Below are 19996 nucleotides of genomic sequence, written 5' to 3'. Positions count from 1 at the left end.
TGGTGCCTCCTCCTGAACCCTCCAAGGCCAGCATGCGCTGCATCTTCCTCTCTGTCCAGCACATATACATCATTCTGCCTGAACTCCTTACTGGGTGCGGGAGGACCTGTGTGATTAATGGGTGATGGTCTGAAGGTGACAGGAGCAGAGTCCTCTTCTTGAAGTGGTCTCCGAAAGAAATGTACACATAATGGGGGCAAAGCAAGGGACAGGAAAGTTTCATTCTAGACCAGGACTTTGGTCCCAGAACTCCCCATGAGCTAAGCTGGAACATGCTGTTCATAGTGTTCTCTTGCTTAGAACCTTCCAATGTCTCCCACTGTACTCAGAATGAGATCCACTTTCGTCATCATGGTCTACAAGGCCTGAAGTGACCTGGGCCCGGACTATTTCTCTAGTCTGAAACGGTACTACTCCCCCTCCTCTCACTGCCTAACCTCCAGCAGCCTGGTCCTATCTGTTCTTTGAACAGGACGAACTCAACTCGACTTCAGGGCCTTTGTGCCTGTAGCTTCAAGTCATGGTTCCACTGTTTACTAGCCATATGACCTCAGTTAAGTTACTCAATCACTTTGAAACTTACTTTCCACATCCATAAAGTTCAGTCATTCAGGAAATATTTACAAGTGCTTACTATGTGCATGTCTTGTTCTAGGCACTGGAGATAAAGCAATGAAGAGAACAGATAAGGTTCTCATTCTCTTTAGTTCACCTTCTGGACAAAAGATAACTAAGGAAATAAATAATTTCAGATATTAGGAAAGTCTATGAAGAAAATCAGGCAGAATAATAGGACAGGTGAATGAAAGTAGGGAGAGCAGGCTATATCAGAGTGGTCAGGCAAGGATGCCTTGAGGAGGTGACCTCTGAGCTAAGATCTAGTATTTTTTTTAATTTTTAAAAACATGTTTATTTATTTTTGAGACAGAGAGACAGAGCTTGAGGTGGGGAGGGGCAGAGAAAGAGGAAGACACAGAATCGGAAGCAGGCTCCAGGCTCTGAGCTGTCAGCACAGACTCCAACGCAGGGCTAGAATCTACAAACCGAGAGATCATGACCTGAGCCAAAGTCGGACGCTTAACCAACTGAGCCACCCAGGCACTCCTGCTAAGATCGATTATTAAGGAAACTGGGTAAAGGGTACATAGGATCTCCGTATTGTTTCTTACAACTGCATATGAATCTACATTTATCTTATAAAGTTAAAAAAAAATACCCTAGCTGCTATGTGGAGATTTCATATATACGTAAAATCATTTCTTAAAACTTTAATCTAGTTTATTTAACACAGTATTTCCAAAACATTATCATTTCAACATGCAATCAGTATAAAATTATGAACAACATATCTTTATCTTTGCATGAGGTCTTTGCAATCTATGGGATGCAACACATCTCAGTTCAGACGAACCACATCTCAGGTCTCAACAGCCACATGTGGTAAATGGCTACCATACTGGACAGAACAACTGCAGAGCTCTACCTAAAGCCTTTGATCACAGGCATTTAACTTTGACCCTTATTTTTCTCTCTACTCCCTCTGGCAGTTTTATTGAGCCACAGTTGACATAGAAAATTGTAGTAGTTTTAGGTATACAACCATAAATCTTGTAGTGGAACAGAAAGGGAATCAGGGAGACCAGCAAGGAGGCAGCCAATGCTATCTGACAGCTCACAGGTTACAGAGGGAGCAGAGTGAGTTTTGCTACTACATCAATGTAAGCAGATAGGCTGGGTGTGGACAGAACAGTAAGAGGGATCAAGGGAGAGGGTTTTCAGCTTAAGCAACTGAGTATTTAAATCCTATCTACCTACCAGTGCTTCTCTGACAATTAAATGAGCTAATTAGTATTATGTACAATACCCAACACAATACTATGCACATGGTACCAGCTCAAGATATGTTGAAATGAAGGAAAAAAATTGATCCTAAAGTTCTAGTACCTAAAAAAATAAACGTACACCTTATATACTTACTGGATAAAATCTTCCAATTCCTTCAGAAGTTAAAACTAGCTCCAAATTTCATCTTTCAGTGATCAACATGGAAGATCAAGGAGTACATTTAGCCCCTTTCTGACTCCCTTTTCACTCAAGGAGATGAAAACATGTATCACAGAAATGGAGCATTTCCATAATTATAAAAATCCAAAGTTTTTCCTGTCAACGTCTCTAGAACCAATCTAGAAGGTTAAGTTAGATTTAAATTAAAATTTAAATTAGAAGACTATCTTCTAGTACTACATTGGCTGGATGACCCCTAGAGATGAGTTGAGTTAGATCCTTTCAAAAGAAATATCGACAAAATATACTGGAATCTCAGGAAAAACAATCAAGAAAAGAAACTGAAATCAAACATTTAAATAGAACAGTCTATGGGAAATAAAGCTAAGAGAGGTCATATGTCACTGAGGCCAAATAGCAGTATTAGGATACTTTATCTTTTTGAGATAAAACTGCATTTTGTATTTATGTATTCTGTTATTTGGTGGCACAGAATGGGAGTTTAGTTTGTTTGAATGACAAAGTTTATAAAAGTACAAGATGCTATAAATCACAAGTGGTAAAATGGCCAAATTTTACTAACTAAAACAATAAAAATCAAACTTTTAAAAAGTCAAACCTAATGGCAAGTGATAGTTTGAAATGAGAAGATCTTCCTGAGAATTTAAGTTTAGGACACTGACTTTCTGACTGGGATTTATAGAACTTTCATGCCCATGAGATGTGACAGCTGACTGTCCTATCCAAACAAACACTGCAGAAATTTATTACAACCAGCAGGGATATTCCGCTCCTCTTCCCACAGTATCTACTAATGCTTATCTCAGACAGAGATGACTGTGATTTGGATGAATGTTCTGCATAATTAGAATTCTTTGCAGAACTAAGGAGAAAGCAAAGGGTTTCAAACTTAGACTTCAGTGAAAAGAAAACTGATTTTTTTTAAAAGAGGAATCCTGGAGGAATTTGGGAAAGCTATTTTTAATTAGGACTTGAGCAAAGTGTTATAAGAAAAATACAGACATGAAAATACTGTTTACGTTTCAAAGCTGATGAAACAGATTCTGCCACAACATTTTTCCAACACTAATTCCCAGCAAACCATTCCTTAGGAAAACTATTTTTATCCCTTTATCAACTTGGTTGATAAGTATTTCATTTCTAGTGCATATATGGACAAGCTATATAAAGCAAAATTGTTTTCATCCTTTAGAAACAAGAATTTTGCAAATGGAAACAAAGCTTATAGTGCTATAGTGTTTATTTGCTGGGTTGACAAATGACTCTGGGGCCCATTGGTATCATGAAGGCTCAGAACAAGAGTCCATAGAAGGAATAGGCTTGACTCTCAAAAAACTCCAGAAGCATGGTCCCTCCAAGCCAGAAGAGCACTCTGGAAAACTGTGATTGCTACTTAACCCAGAATATGTTTACATGCTGTATTTCACCGCTTTACACGGCATACAACATGCTGTCATTTTCATTTTTCAGACAGAAACTGCAGCTCAGAAGGACTGATGTCCAAGGTCAACAAGTTATAAGTACCTAGGCCACCACACTCAGGTCCCTCAAGCTAAGCAAATGGTGACTCACGGTGTGGCAGCGGCAGCACTACGTTAAGCTCACTTCACGTTGGGCCCTGTTCTTTGTGCTGTTTATGTCAACTCCCATAACCCTCACAACAATCCTAGGTGGGAGGTAGGCAGGTTTGTCCTCGGGCCATCACCTCTTCTTGCTATCATACATGTCCTGCGTCTTTCCCCACAAAGTCAAAATGGGCACCCCAGAATCCTCATGTTCTCTCTGTCCAAATCAAAGTTGACTCTAAAATGTTGATAACTGCTGAAGCTAGATGATGGTTGATGGGGGTTTATTTATTCTACCTTTGTTTATGTTTTAAAACCACCTCACAAGAGCACCTAAGTGGTTTAGTCGTTGGGGCGTCCAACTCTTGATTTCGGCTCAGGTCATGATCTCATGGTTTGTGGGTTCAAGCCCCAAGTCAGGCTCCGTGCTAACAGCTTCAGATTCTCTCTCCCTCTATCCCTGCCCCTCCTCTGCTTTGTATGCTCTCTCTCTCAAAACAAATAAATAAACTTTAAAAAATTTTAAATAAAAAATAAAATCACCGTACAAACATTTAATGTGTTTTGCTCTAACATGGAACCTGACCTATCATAAAGAGCCTCAAAGACTAGCCTCCACTAACAAGGAATTAGAAGGCAGTGTTATGGAAGATGGCTATGTCATAATAGAAGAAAGTGACATTGATCCATCCATTTTTTCCATGAACACAAAGTGAGGGCCCATTATGCTAGGATATGTAAAGGTCCAATGAAGAACTCTAGTCCTCAACAAGTTAAGAGTGTAGTACCAAATACAAAATGAATGCAAAAATAATTACGGAAGAGGACTATTTGTAAGAAACACCATAAAAAGCAAAGTTCAAACAAAGCACTATGTGAACTGGGAAAAGAAGTCACGTGAGGACATCTTCCCTTACGCTGAATCCTCTGGGGCAGCTCAAACGTTTTGCTGTATGAAACAGTAAACATTAACTTAAAATCAGTGAGTGAAGAAACAGAGCCAAATCCAAAAGCAAAATTAGGGCTGGAATTCCCCACATGCCATCTTTTACGGTAGCATAGACATTTCCAGTCAGTGAAAAGGGGCAGGATTCCTCTAAAGTCCTCTAAAGTGACCAAAACATACTGACTGGAGAGGATTTAGCTGGAAAGAAGCTCACCAGAACACCAACAATAACACGTGGGCAACAATGTAAATGTCTACCTATAGGGTTTGGAGGTATTACTCATTTCAAATGATGCACAGTAATCCATAGGTAACAATTAAAAAAAATAACACAGACGTTCTCTCCTTGATAAGATCAGGACTAATCATGGTAAAAATTCATTAAAAAAACAAAATCAAAAACAGCCAGTTGAAGAGAAAAGTATTAAAACTGATTTGCCTAATACTTGGTAAGAGACTAAGGCTTTTTCTTTGAAAATAAATTCTAGTAAAGTTCCTGCATGAATCACACCCATGATGCATGTCTATACATGTTTTCCAGTTTTTACTGGAAAGACATGTGAAGCAGTCTGAAGGCAAAGTCCTATATTTTGATGAATTATTTTCCTCAATCTTTTCAGAGGTCTCTTCTATCTCTAATTTAACAAGAAGTATCTTTTTGTCCTTTACCTTTCTCAGGTCTTTCAAACACATTAAACTTATTTTTCACAAAACAATGTCTTTTTTTCCCCTTTATCTTCCCAAATCTCATTAGCCTATGTAACAGGTATTTTGTAATTACAAGAGCAAGTAAAACTGGCACAAACAGGCTTGGGAACAAACCCAGCTGACTCTTGCTGGTCATCACCACCACCACCACCACCACCCTCATCACCACCACAACCACCACCACCATCAGCAGTAGCATCGTGGCAAGTATTTACAATTGTTCACTATGTGCCAGGCACTGTTCTAAGCACTCTACATACATCAAATTCTTCAACCTTCACAGTCTAGGTACTACTGTGACCATCATTTTACAAGTAAGGAAACTGAGGCACAGTGAAACTAAGGAACTTACCTAAAGTCATACAACTAGTAAATGACAGAGTGAGAATTCAAATGAGGCAGTCTGGTTCCAAGTTGGAAACCTTAAACATTTATTTATTTTGAAAGAGAGAGAGACGGACAGAGAGTGCACACAAGCAAAGAGAGACAGAAGGCAAAATGAAGACAGAATGAAGGCAGACAAACTGAAGGCAGAAACAGAGGGAGAGAGAGAATCCCAAGCAGGCCATGCACCATCAGCACAGAGCCTGACATGGGGTTCGGTCACACAAACTGTGAAATCATGACGTGAGCCAAAATCAAGAGCCAGTCGCTCAACTGATAGAGCCACCCAGGTGCCCGGGTTAGGGACTTTAATCACTACACTCAAACACCCTAAACCCAAACAGGTGAGGGCTGCAGTGTGCTGGCGCCAGGGAGCAGAGCTGCCCCACACCAGCATTTGCAATTCCATTTCTGGGCTGCTCACTACAGTAATTACCAGTCCAGTGGTATGTGGCTCTTCAAGAGAGAATATGAATTTTTAATTGACATCAACTAAAATTTAAACAGCCACATGTGGCTACTGGCTATTGTTCAGAGAAAAACATCCTAATAGAAACACAATTCTGTTCTGGATTGGCCGAAAGGTAATTTCATGCCCCTCATAAAGAACTTGTTCAAGAACCAGGCCTAAGCCAAAAGGCACTTCATTGCCTTGGTGACAGCAAACGGTTCAAGAATGGGCACATGACCCAATTCAGGCCAATGAGATTCTAGGGTTAGTGTTCTGGGGGCTTCTGAGAAAAATTTTCACTTAGAAGAACAGAGGAAGACAGAATCTTTCAATTCCTGTGGTGGGTGCTACCCACGGACCTGGGCCCAGAACTGCTGCAGCTCTTTTGCTTATGGCCTGAAAATGAAGCCAGCAACCTGGGAGGGCACCACCAAGACAGCCTACGGGAAAGAAGCCTGACAACAGATTAAGTTAATGTTGAAGTCTGACTTCCCTCTGGAACAAGTACAAGTTGTATGAGCCAAAAACCACGCACACTCCCAAGAGATGGTCTTAGAGGCAACCGAACAGGTGCTAAGTGCTATACAAAGACTGTGAGAAAGGCAAATACGTCAGGTTTGCCAAGCTGGGCGTCAAGTCTTCAAGGTATTTCTGCACCTTTTCCATATCAGGCCTGATGAAGAAGTTATTAGACAGTAAGTTACCAAATATTGAGTTATTTTAGAAGCTTTGTTCTTGGGGCACCTGTGTGCTCAGTTGGTTGAGCACTCAACTCTTAATTTCGACTCAGGTCATGATCCCAGCGTTGTGGGATCAGGCTCCATGCTCATTGTGGGACTGGGATTCACTCCCTCCCCCTGTGCCTCTCCCCTGCTCGTTTGCTCTCAATCTCTCTAAAAAAATCTTAAGAAAAAAAAAGTTTTTGCTTTTCTACAGGCTTTTGCAAAAAAGATTACTGAATAAGTGCAGTTGTTTCAAAGGCCTCATAATGACAACACTTAACATTTATATGGCCAGTGCTTACTACCTGTCAGGCCTTGTGCTGAGCCTTTTAGCTTATGCAATTCTCATGAGCTAGTTACATCCATTTTACAAATGAGGAAATGCTGAAGCTTAGGAAGAAAAGCTAAGTAACTTGTGCATAAAAGTAGAAAGTGCCTGGGTCAAGATTTGAAGTCATGTCCAAAGGACTCCAATGTCTCCTCACCATGACTTTGTACTGCTTCCTTAGGATACATAAAAACACAGCTCAGATTTCCCCATGACTGCATTATTTTAAAATATGTTGTTCTCCAGAGGTGCCTGACTGGCTCAGTTGGTAGAGCATGCGACTCTTGATCTCAGGGTTGTGAGTTCGAGCGCCACACTGGGTGCAGAGATTACTTAAAAATAAAATCAAAAAAAATATATATATATACTGTTCTCTTGATCTTCTGAGCATGTTATATTCATCAAACTATAAGCCCCAAGTTTTTAGTCTGGAAAACATGGCCATATGGACCACATGTAACATCCAGAGATCATCAAGAACCANCTCTCTCTCTCTCCTAGAAATAAATTAAAAAATATTTAAAAAAAAAAAAAGAACCACTGAATGTTAACCCTTGTGCACACAAAAAAGCAATATAATTATATACGTTTAACTGATGTTGAAAGGTAGGATGAAACCACCAACTTTTCTTTTTCAAGTTTCCTTTTTTAAAAAAATTAAGTTTTTTAATTTATTTTGAGAGAGAGAGAGAGAGAGAATCCCAGGCAGGTTCCTTGCCAACAGCACAGAGCTCGTTGCAGAACTCAATCTCATAAACTGCGAGGTCATGATCTGAGCCAAAACCTAGAATCAGATGCTTAACTGACTAAACCACCAGTTAAAAAGTGGGCAGAGGATCTGAACAGACATTTTTCCAAAGGAGACATACAATGGCCAACAGGTAGACGAAAAGGTGCTCCACACACTAAACATCAGGGAAATGCAAATCAAACCCATGAGGTATCACCTCATGCCTGTTAGGATAGCTTTTCTCAAAAAATAAAAGATGGGGCGCCTGGGTGGCTCAGTCAGTTAAGCATCAGGCTTTGGCTCAGGTCATGATCTCACGCTTCATGAGTTCAAGCCTCACGGCAGGCTCTGTGCTGACAGCTCAGAGCCTGGAGCCTGATTCAGATTCTGTGTCTCCCTCTCCCCTATTCACACTCTGTCTCTCTCTGTCTCACTCTCAAAAATAAATAAAGATAGGGGCACCTGAGTGGCTCAGTCATTTAAACATCCAGCTTCGGCTCAGGTCATGATCTCACGGTTCGTGGGTTCGAGCCCTGCGTCAGGCTCTGTGCTGACAGCCAGCTCAGAGCCTGGAGCCTGTTNCAGATAATAAGTCCTAGCAAAAATATGGAGAAAAGGAAAACCTTTACACTGCTGGGAGGAACATAAATTGGTAGACATTATGGGAACACTATGGAGGTGCCTCACAAAATTAAAAATAGATCCAGCAATTCCACTTCTGGGTATTGATATAAAGGAAATGATATCTCTATTGTGAAAAGATATTTACACCTGCAAGTTCACTGCAGCATTATTTACAATATCTAAGACATAAAAACAACTTAAGTGTCCACTGACAGAAGAATAAAATGTGGTATATGTACACAATGCAATATTATTCAACTATAAAAAAGAAGGAAGTCCTGTAATTTCCAACAAAATGGATGGAATTTGAGGGCATAATGCTAAGTGAAATAAGTCAGAGAAAAACAAATACTATAATCTCACTTATATATGGAATCTTAAAAAAAAACACAAAAAACTATAGATAAGAGAACGATTGGTAGTTGCCAGAGGTAGGGGGTGGGGGTGGCAAAACAGGTAAAGATAATCAAAGTACAAACTTCCAGTTATATGATAAATAAATCCTGGAAATGTAATTAATGTACAGCACAGTGACGACAGTTAACAATATAAGACCGATGTCAAATGTATTGTATGTTTGAAAGTTGTGAAAAGAGTAAACCTTAAAAATTCTCATCACAAGAAAAACAAAACAAAAATTTGTAACTATGTGTGTTGATGGATATTAACTAAATTAATTAATTTATTTTTGAGAGAGAGAGAGAGACCTGAGCTGAAATCAAGAACCAGATGCTTAACTGACTGAGCCACTCAGGTGACCCCCTCCCCACTTTTTTGAGAGTGGATGTTAATTAAATTTATTGTGGTAATCATTTCATAACATTACATATATCAAGTCATTATGTTGTATACCTGAAACTAATACAATGATATATATTGATTATATCTCAACAGTAATAAAGAATCCTTGTAATACAGTTTTAATCATTTCTGGAATGAGATGTTAAAATTGACATAGAGTGGGGCGCCTGGGTGGCTCAACTCTTTTTTTTTTTTAATTTTTTAGGTTTATTTATTTTTGAGAGAGAGAGAAAGGGAGAGAGAGAGTGTCAGCTGGAGAAGGGCAGAGAGAGAGGGAAATAGAGAATCCAAAGCAGGTTCCAGGTTCTGAGCTGTCAGCACAAAGCCTGACATGGGGCCTGAACTCACGGACTGCGAGATCATGGGATCGAGCCCTGTGTTGGAGCTCCATGCTGAGCGTGGAACCTGCTTACAATTCTCTCTCTCTCCCTCTATCCCTCTCCTCTGCTTGCACTCTCTTAAAAAAAAAAAAAAAAAGACATAAAGTAAAATAGGTTCATTATTTAAAAAAGAAATAATAGCTAATATTTACTGAGTGGTTCTCGTAGGAAGGCTGTGCTAAGTGCTTTTACCACTTATTCTGCTCAGTGCTTTAACTACATATTTAATCCTTATAACAATTCTATGCAGTAGATACTATTATTAAGGCACTTACTCGGCATCATACATTTATTCAGAGTATTTCCAGGATTTGGTAAACCATTAAAATTTTGCTCCCCCACTTACTGGCTGATTCTGAACAATTTACTCTCTGAATCTCAGTCTCCACAGCTTTAAAATGTTAACTATATATATAGTCCAACATCTGCATTTCTTAATTACTTATCACTGGTGTCACTAGGTATCCCATCTGCCCATGCCCTAAACCAACTCCAATCAAAGCCCGAATAGTATTAGGGCTACCTTGGTTTTACCATCATGTGCATGGGAGGTCTGGCTGCCTCACCCCGGAAGCCAACCAAAGGGCTGCGTCAGTTTCTCTGCCTGCCCACTCCTGATGTCTTTCCCCTTTCCCACCAATTCATCTTGCTGAGGCACTAGCATGACTTTTTTTTTTTAAGGTTTTATTTTTAAGTAATCTCTACACCCAACATGGGGTTCAAACTTACAATCCTGAGATCAAGAGTCACACGCTCTACCAACTGAGCCAGCCAGGCACCCCTCCAGCCTGACTTTTAATGATGCCAGTACTGACTGGAATCATCTACATTATCCTCCAGGGTAAAAGAGAATCAAAAACAAATCCCTGAAGAGTTCACATTTCTTTTATTTGAATACTAGAAGATTAGGTCACTGGGGTAATGTAATTTTGGTTAACTGGCAGTCACCCAAAAAAGCCTTTAAAGAAAATTCTAAAATGGATCAATATACTGTACTATTTGATAAGTAGTACATTTGAACATAACTGAATCCTTGACTAAAAAAGTTGCTACATTTCAGGGCGGTCATCTGAACACTGGGACAATTTGGTTTTGGCCAAGACCTCAATATGAAATGCATTCTAGGGGCACCTGAGGGGCTCAGCTGGGTGAGCCTCTAACTTTGGCTCAGGTCATGATCTCGTGGTTTGGGAATTTGAGCCCTACGTCAGGCTCTGTGCTGACAGCCTGGAGCCTGCTTCAGATTCTGTGTCTCCCTCTCTCTGTCCCTCTTCCTGCTTGCACTCTGTCCCTCTCTCTCTCTCTCAAAAATAAACGTTTAAAAAAAAAAATGAGGGGCACCTGGGTGGCTCAGTCGGTTAAGCGTCTGACTTCGGCTCAGGTCATGATCTCACGGTTCGTGGGTTCGAGCCCCGTGTCGGGCTCTGTGCTGACGGCTAGCTCAGAGCCTGGAGCCTGTTTCAGATTCTGTATCCCTCTCTCTCTCTGACCCTCCCCTGCTCACGNGACTCTATATTATGGCTTACAGGCATACAGAGAAAGAAATGAAACAAAAGTTTACAAACCAAAGCTTATTCTTCATACATGGGATGCACTCTTTCGTTTTCTGTTCTATTCCAGTTTTTCATTAAAAAAAAAAAATGCTGGAACTCCTCTCCCAAACAATTCTTTAATATACTAATGTATAACAACGTGTAGTTTGAAAAACACGGACATAAGCAGGCTTTCCACTGTGTGGTTTTGCCAATACATAAGACCAACCTAAGAAAACAAATGCTGTGAGCAACCAGTATTAGACACGGCATACAGGCTCTACTTTCTTAAAAATATATATTAAGTTGAACCATTAATTGAAAGATATTTTTCCCACCTATCAGAGCAGAGAATACAGGACAAAACATTCTTTTAATATGGAGACTGCAAGATTTAATAGAGTACATGACTTGGTATCAGAAAACCTAGATTCATTTTCTAAACCCTAAAAAAATACCAGGGTAGAGCAATGATTATTAATAAATAGCTGCTAAAACCATTCTGTGAAAGACTGAGGAGAAACTTCTAATGGATAGACCATGCTGACAACACCTAAACCCCATGATCAATCTTAAAATCACATCCAGGAGGGGCACCTGGGTGGCTCAGAAGGTTGACTGGCTGACTTTTGATTTCAGCTCAGGTAATGATCCCAGGGTTGTGGGGCTTTGTGCTGACCATGGAGCCTGCTTAAGATTCATATTCTCTCTCCCTCCCTCTCTTTCTGTCTCTCTTCCCCCCTCCCTCATTTGTGCACACGATGAGATACATGGCACCACCCATAAAGTATAATGGTCAAAAAAATTAAGACACCTTAAGGGGATGCAATCAACCAAATCAAGAATGTGAGAAGTCGTACAGGACAAATGACCTACTTTTTCAACAAATAAAAGCAAGGGGAGGTGGGGGAGAAAGAGGAGGAGAAAAGGCTCTAAATGCAAAAACGTAAGAGCCTATCGAGCAAATGTAATAGGTGGACTCTGTTTGGATCCCAATCTAAACAAATCAATTGTAAAAAGACATTGATGAGACAGCCGAGAAAACTGAATACCAAATAAATACTAGGTGTTTTTTAGGAATTACTACTGTTATGTTTTTCAGGTGTGATAACGGTATTATGATTACAGGGGAAAAGGGGCAAGGGAGGAAAAAGTCACAAGAAGATGATATGTCATCTAAGATAAGCTTCAGAATAATCCAAGATGGGAAAAAAAAAAGATCCAAGATGGAGAGGGAATGGAGGGTAGAGATGGAATAAAACTGACCATATCTTGATAACTACTGAAGCTGGGGTATGGGTATATACGTATTTATTATGCTACCCTTTGTACTTTCGTATATGTTTACAATTTCCCATATTAAGAAACTATAATATAAAAAGAAAAGAAAATTTAGATTCAAACTTCAGAGTTTAGTAGACATAGGACTTTGGAATGCTCTTGAATACTCTGATCTTCAATTTTCTCATCTAAAAATGGGAATGATAACGATAATCCCTGCCTCACACAATTGTTAAGGGGAATGAAATGAGATCATGGATTCACATCTTTTGGAAATCCAGCCCTTATAAGCTGCAAAACTCTTACAGAGGTTATCATAATAGTCAGTTCTCTCTGTGATGGTATGACAGAGATTGTAGTTTTGTTGGATTAGAAACAAGTAGTGGGCTGAGTCTCTCAGAATTTCCCAGAATTTTTGTTTTGTAGTATCTCCTTAATAGGACAGTGTTTACTGGACATTGGCCCTTTTCTCCCAAAAGGAGTGTCAAAATTTATTACCAACAAGAAGTTCTCTAACTTGAGTTGTTTATATATCTTGTTTACTTCCCTGATTATTCATATTTCCCCGACTAAAGGTAGAAAGTAAATTTACAAGAGACTGTGGTGTTGAGATAAAACTGAATACAATTAGAAATCAATGTACTCTAAATAGAACTTTGTTTGAAATATCCCAGGTGCTTTTAAAGGGTAGATATGTATCTTTGAGCACTAATACTTCATCTCAAATAAAAGGAAATTAGCAGAGGTTCAAGCCTAAGTAACACAAAGGGAAAGCGGGCCCTAACTGGCTTCAGCTTGCAGAATGGGTTGAAGGGAGTCAGGGTGATCATTCTAAAACACAATTCGGATTAAGTCATTTCCCTTCCTTTCAATGGCTTTTTCCTCTGCTTTCAGGAAAAAGTCCAAATTCCTTAACAAAGGTTCAGGTAGCTCTCCAGCCTCACGCCCTCCCTTTTCCCCTAGTCTAAGCCCCTCCAGGATTGATGTCCCTTGTCATCACTAGCAGACAAGTCTTCCATTCTCCTCTCCCTTACCTTTCAGTGGTCAAGTCCTGTTAATTCTCCTGAGGTGTCTCTCAAATCTGCCCTCTCCATTCCATTTCTGCTGCTACTGCCCTGAGATCAGGCCTTTTTTTAACCTTTACTCCCCCATCTCCCCAAATAGGACATATCCTTATTGCATTTTCTGATTATAAAACAAAGTCATGCTCATAAAAAAAAAAAAAAGGCAATAAGGAAAGGAATAAATGTCTCCCCATGATTTCTTGACACAGACATAAAAAACTTCTCTATTACACTCATGTTCATAGCACCATTACTGACAATAGCCAGAAGGTAGAAGCAACCAAGATACCATCTGTGGAATGGATAAACAAAATGTTTGTACATACTATGTGTACACAACATAAATGCACACAATAAAATATTATTCAGGGGCACCTGGGTGGCTCAGTAGGCTAAGCATCTCACTCTTGATTTAGGCTCAGGTCATGATCTCACCTGTGGGATCAAGCCCCAGCCCCACGGTGAGCTCTGCACTGACAATGCGGGGCCTGCTTGCGATTCTCTGTCTCCCCCCCTCTCTCAGCACCTCCCCACCCCACCACGTGCATGCTCTCTCTCATGTAAAATGATAAACTTTTAAAAATATATGTTATTCAGCCTTAAAAAGGAAAGAACTCTGACACAGGCTACAACATGGATGAACTTTGAGGACATGCTAACTGAAATAAGTCAGTCATAAAAAGACAAATATTATACAATTCCATTTACCTAAAGTATCGAGAGCAGTCAAATTCACAGATACTGAAAGGAGAAAGGTGGTTGTGGGTGCTGGGGGAAGGAGGAAAAGGGGAAATTGTTCAATGGATAAAGAGTTTCAGTTTTACAAGATGAAAGAATTCTGGAGATCTGTTGCATAACAATGTGAATATCTTTAACACTCTGAACTATATGCTTAAAATGTTTAAGATGGTAAATTTTATGTTATGGGTATTTTACCACAATTAAGAATTTAAAAAAAAATTTTTTTTAAAGAACTACTCTTTCTAGACATTTTTCCTATAGATTTGTATGTATACACTTAAAAAGAAAAACAAAAATAGGCATACACTGTACTGTAATGCACTTTTCACACCTAACCATATGATGCAAAGATCTTTCTCATATATATAGCTCCCACCTCATTCTTTTTTTTTTTTTAATATTTATTTATTTTTGAAAGAGCATGCACAGGGAAGGGAAAGAGAAAGAGAAAGAAGGGGGCAGAGGGTCCGAAGTGGGCTCCATGCTGATAGCAGCAAGACCTAAGCAGGGCTGGAACTCACAAACCTCGAGACCATGACCTAAGCCAAAGTTGGATGCTCAACCAACTGAGCTACCCAGGCGCCCCTCACCTCATTCTTTTCTAATGGCTAATAGTACATATCACAGAACTGCACCATAATTTAACCAGTCTGTTTTCAACATTATAAAAACATCACAGTCAACATCTTGCATATTTTCTCAGTATGTCTTATGATAGACATCTGTTTTGTTTTTTACATGCCCTATTTCTGGTATCAATATCCTGATTTCCCCAAAGGAAAAATACCTCCTTCTTATCCAAACACCCACCCTGTACCCAGCCTCCTCCCCTCTAGCCACACTTGTTCTATGTAGCCAGCCTGGGTCCATTTATTTGAAGTTTGTTCCTAGGTATATTATTTTTCATGTTGTTATTTTCATCTCTCCTACAATTACAGTTTCTGACTATTACTGCTCGCATAAAGCTATTGCTTTTTGTCTGTTATACCTGCTTGTTTACTTAGTATACCCAATTATTTTAAACTTAATTCTCTTGAATCTTCTCAGCAGATCATATCATACATAGGTGGACAATCATATTGTTTACGCAGTGATTAAGAGAAAAGCTCTAGGTGGCTCAGTCCCATGGAGCATCTAACTCTTGATTTTGGCTCAGGTCATGATCCTATGGTGGTAGGATTCAGCCCCGCGTCGGGGTCTGCACTGAGCGTGGAGCCTGCTTGAGATTCTTTCTCTCTGCTCGCTCACTCTCAAAAAAAAAAAGAATAAAAGCTCTGGCCTCAGGCAGACCTGGATTCAAATCCTGTATGCCCTTGGGAAAGCATTTTACCTCAATTTCTTCATCCATAGACTGGGAATCATCATAAAGGCTATCTCACAGGACTGTTCTCAAGATTACATCATTAATTGAGACTAGTGCATGAGAAGTGCTCAACACAATTAGTTCGATAAATGTCTAATATCGGACAATAATGAAAATAGAACTCACTGCACACAACGCCTTTTATGTTTTGTTGTTGTTGCATTACCCTGATGTACTCCTTGTCAGCAACTGCCTTACTTCTCACGTCTTCAAAAAAGTAGAAGCTGTCAGACTCCTTTTAAAGATCCGTGCTGCGGATGTTATCCACGCTTATCTTTTTGGGAAGTAGTGCCATCCATTTCCCTTTTCATCTCCTGTATTTTCTCAGCCTCTCTCCTCACTACTTGGCTCTCTGCCATCAGTGTTTAAATCTGCTCACGTCTCTCTCATCATGCTTAAGACTTCACCTTATTCCCCAATCGCTCTCCAGCCTCCTCTCCCTCTCTCCCTTCACAGCCAAACTCTGTGAGCTGCCTACACTTTGTCTTTATTTTCTCACATCCCACTCTCTCCTCATCCCACTGATATATTACATTGAACCTTTGGAAGCTGCCGATATTCTAGATTCCACCCCCATCATTTCACCAAATCTGCTCAATTAGGTCCCCTGTGACCTCTATATTTATTCATCCGAAGGACACATTTTAATGTTTAACTTATCTTACTTGAAACCTAAGCAGGATCCTGCAAAATTCACCTCTTTCTTTGGCTTTCATTACTACATTCTCCTAGTTTTCCTCCTACTTCTCTGACCATTCCTTTTTAGTATAGTCTAAATGAACTCTTCTTCCGAGAGTGTGCAATACAGTGGCCTCGAATGATCTAGGCCTTTCTTTCTTTCTTTTTTTCAAAGCTCTCTTGACGGTTCTCTTCCAATGTGAAGTTTCCAGTTGTACCGGATTCATGTACTGTGCCCCACCACTGCACCTTGGAACGTGTTTGGAATGCGTGCCGTGAGGGCAGGGATCTGAGTCCCTACTGCCCCCACAATGCCTGGTGCATAACAGACGCTTGATAAATATTCTTTGAATTGCCATAAATGAATGGCTGCAATGTGAAAAACGGATAGGAGGAATGAAGACGGAGAGGGAGAAACAACAACAAAAAACCCCGATCTTTCTAAAACCATACCTCTGATCAAGCACATGCAACATACAGCACACACTTACTGCATGCTTAAAACTCCTTTGATGGCTCCCCAATGCCCCCAAGGTAAAACCCAAATTTTTCAAAAGTTACAAAGCAGATACAAGGAAAGTCTTTCAGAAGAGGCACGTGCTTATCTCTCAAACATCATCTAGCCAGACCACTGCCACTTCTTGGAATCTGTCTCTAGCCAGCCTGTGAAATCCTTGCAGATGCCCAAAAAGCCTGCATTCTATCCATGGGGCTTTGCACATGCAGCTCTCTCGCCTACAACACTGTACACTTCACCAGGCTTATCTGGCCAATACAAAGGCAGCCTTCGTGTCTCATTTTGGAAGTCATCTTCTTTTAGAATCTTTGACCAGCCTCCCTAGCCTCATTTCCTGAAATCTAAGTTAACTGCCTTCTCTAAGCATTCACAGCGTCCTGTATGTCCAATAGCATAGCTTGAATCACAATGAATTCCTGTTTATACGGTGAAACCAAGGAGTTCCCTGAAGACAAGATATCTCATTCACTCTACCCCTGGCGATCAGCCCAGGCCCTGGCATACAATACATGCTAAGTGATGGACTCCTTATAGTAGTAGTACTGATAAAAGCTCCAAGACACTGAGGACTTACCTGCAAGGGTTTTAAATATAAATTTAAGTTTGCCTCATAACACAGCTAGTATTATGCCCATTTTGCAGATGGGAAAACTGATGTACGATGAAGTCAATCGTCTCTGGCCCCAGGAGAGTCGCACATTCATTTTCCGCAGTTTTGAGTTATTCCCCGAAACGCAAATAAGAGGGGCTTTCTTTTTCTAAAGAAACTTTCAGGTCAGAAGCAATGGGCCCAAAATACAATAAACAGCCCAAAGCGCACGCCAAGCCAGTGCCAAGTGGGGTTACAGGGCAAGAGGGGGCGCCGCCCCGGCGCGGCGCAGGAGATTAAGGACTGGCCCCAGCCTCCCTCCCGGGGGTGCCCCGCGTCCCATGCCCCAGGCCTACTGCCACGAGTCGACGCCGAAGCGGCGCGTTTGGGTCGCGTCTGCCCGCCCGGCCCTGCTCACCTGCAGGCCCCCCGCCTCGTTGAGCCCCGGCCGCCGCCGGCCCGCAGCGCCTCCGCCGGGCTGCTGGGCGCCCGCAGCGCGCAGCGGAGCGCGTTGCCTTGGCGACAGGAGCTGCCGAACTCCCNGTTCGCGTCCCCTTCCGCGGCCCCAGAGCCGCCAGAGGAGGGAAAAGGAGTGAGAGTTGGGGTCCTGAGCCGTGAGGGAGCCGGGTGGGGTTTGGCAGCCTGGAACTTGGCCCCAGAAGGGGAAAGGAAAGGAATGCTGAGGGAAAGGGAAAGACTAAGGCGGGGGAGGGGTGGGGACTTGCACCTCGGATCCCGCCTTTGCCTCGGTTTATCTCTCTGTAACCAGATACGGGGATCGTTGGAGGAGAGAACCGGGCCAGAGGCGGAAGCTTGCTAGACTGGGAATATTTAAAGACGAGAAAACTCATGTGGGAGGAGTGGCAGATGCGTTTCCCTTTAATCTCAGAAGGGGTGGTGTGGCAAAGAATGAATAAACTTGTTTCTTTGGGCTCAAGGTGAGAATTAGATCATCAGATTGCATTTTAATATAGCAAATTTAGCTTCTGGCCAGCAATTATATTTCTTGAAATAATCCTGCAAATATACTGAAACATGAGCACAAAGGATATTCATCGCTCCATTGTTTGTGAAAGCAAAATGGTTAAGACCAGTCTAAATGTCCATCAGTAGATTCGTCCTTAAAATGAATTTCTACGGCAAGAATTAAGGGAGACCGAAATAGATAAAGATGTAAATACAATTTAGGTAAAGACCTGTCTTCAAGCTATGCTTACGCTAGTGGTCTCCTAACTAGTCCTGTCTTTGCATCTATTATTTGCCCCAGTTTATTCACCCTGCTGCCAAAATGTCCTTTTAAAAATGTAAACACGATCATGTCCTTCCCCTGTTCAAAACCTTTCAACAGCTTTCCCATCACATTTGGAATAAAATCCGGAATTGTTAACCACGTTCAGCTTCATCTCTCACCATTTTCCCGCCTGCTCATGCTCCAGCTACACTGGCCTTGTTTTTAAGTTAAGCATGTGTTTTTAAACACACACACACACACGCCCAAAATGGTGTCGCTTAGAATTCCCAAACGTGTGCTCAATACATAGTCTAATTGCAGTCCCAACCTCCCCCAGATAAGTAGTCTTAACCAGTCAGCCAGAAATTTTTCAATCCTCGCTAGAGTCTGCCACCTGGGCCCTCTGCACGGCCCGAAGAAGAATGAGGTAATCTGCATGATAAGACAACTTGCTTTTCCCCTAGAGAGTGGCCTTGCCTAGAACAATCCTTTTCTTCTGATAACTTTCTTGCCCCACCCCCCTGCTATAAAAGCTTCCATTTTGTAGAACTCCTTGGAGTGCCTCTCTACTAAGCTAGGGGACTAACAATTGATGAATCGCTTTTAAAAAGCCAATTCGATCTTCAAATGTACTTGGTTGAATTTTGTTACTTAACACATGCTTTTGTTTCGCGGCCTTTCCTCTTGCTGTTCCCATGTTGGGACCACTCTTCCTCTGCAGTTTGCTTCCTCATTTCCTTAGTGTCTTTGTTCAAATGTCAAGTCTTCAAAAACACCTGCCCTGACTACTCTATTTAAAATAGCAGACCCCCACCAACTCTTGTGTTCTCCTCGCCTGTTTTATTGTTTTTCTTCACAGCTCTTGTCAGTATCTGACATTTTATATTTGTTTATTACTTGTCTCTTTTCACTACAGCACAAAGTCTTTAAAAGGCAGGCATTTTGTTTTGTTCCCTGCTGTTTTCTTATCACTGGGAACTGCCTGGCACATAGTAAGAGCATGGTAAATATTTATTGAATAAATGAATAAGTTAAGTGAAAAAAGCAATATGCACCACTCTGGTTGGAAGGCTACCATGTGTGAAAAGGGAATGATAGATAATACATATAATCGCGGCATATGCATCTTATAAACTCTGGAAAGAGATCTGGGAGATGAGGGGGTAAGATGATACATTCTCACTGTACTTTTATGCAATATTTTTAAAAACCAAGTACCCATATTATCTTTTCAAGCAATATATAAGAATGTGTGGGCCCAGAACATGCCACTTTGGCATAAGGATTATTTCAAGCAGAAAGCAACTGAGAAGTAGACACAGAAAAGCTCTCTGCC

At 40.9% G+C, this 19996-nt stretch overlaps 1 protein-coding gene across 2 annotated transcripts in view; it reads right to left on the bottom strand.

The window, feature by feature from the left end:
* Positions 1–17965, bottom strand: part of PKIG (cAMP-dependent protein kinase inhibitor gamma) — an 89878-nt gene extending 71913 nt beyond the window's left edge. For both annotated transcript variants that reach the window (XM_077765273.1, XM_077765276.1), the window contains exon 1: positions 17848–17965. The gene's annotated coding sequence lies outside the window, so the exon portion shown is untranslated. The remainder of the gene's footprint in view (positions 1–17847) is intronic.
* Between the last annotated feature and the right edge of the window lie 2031 nt (positions 17966–19996).

Source organism: Crocuta crocuta, unplaced genomic scaffold (genome assembly GCF_008692635.1).
Source record: "Crocuta crocuta isolate KB4526 unplaced genomic scaffold, BGI_CrCroc_1.0 scaffold477, whole genome shotgun sequence".
NCBI classification, from domain to species: Eukaryota; Metazoa; Chordata; class Mammalia; order Carnivora; family Hyaenidae; genus Crocuta; species Crocuta crocuta.
Note: the sequence above shows the minus strand (reverse complement) of the source record. Positions and strands in the feature narration are given on the sequence as shown.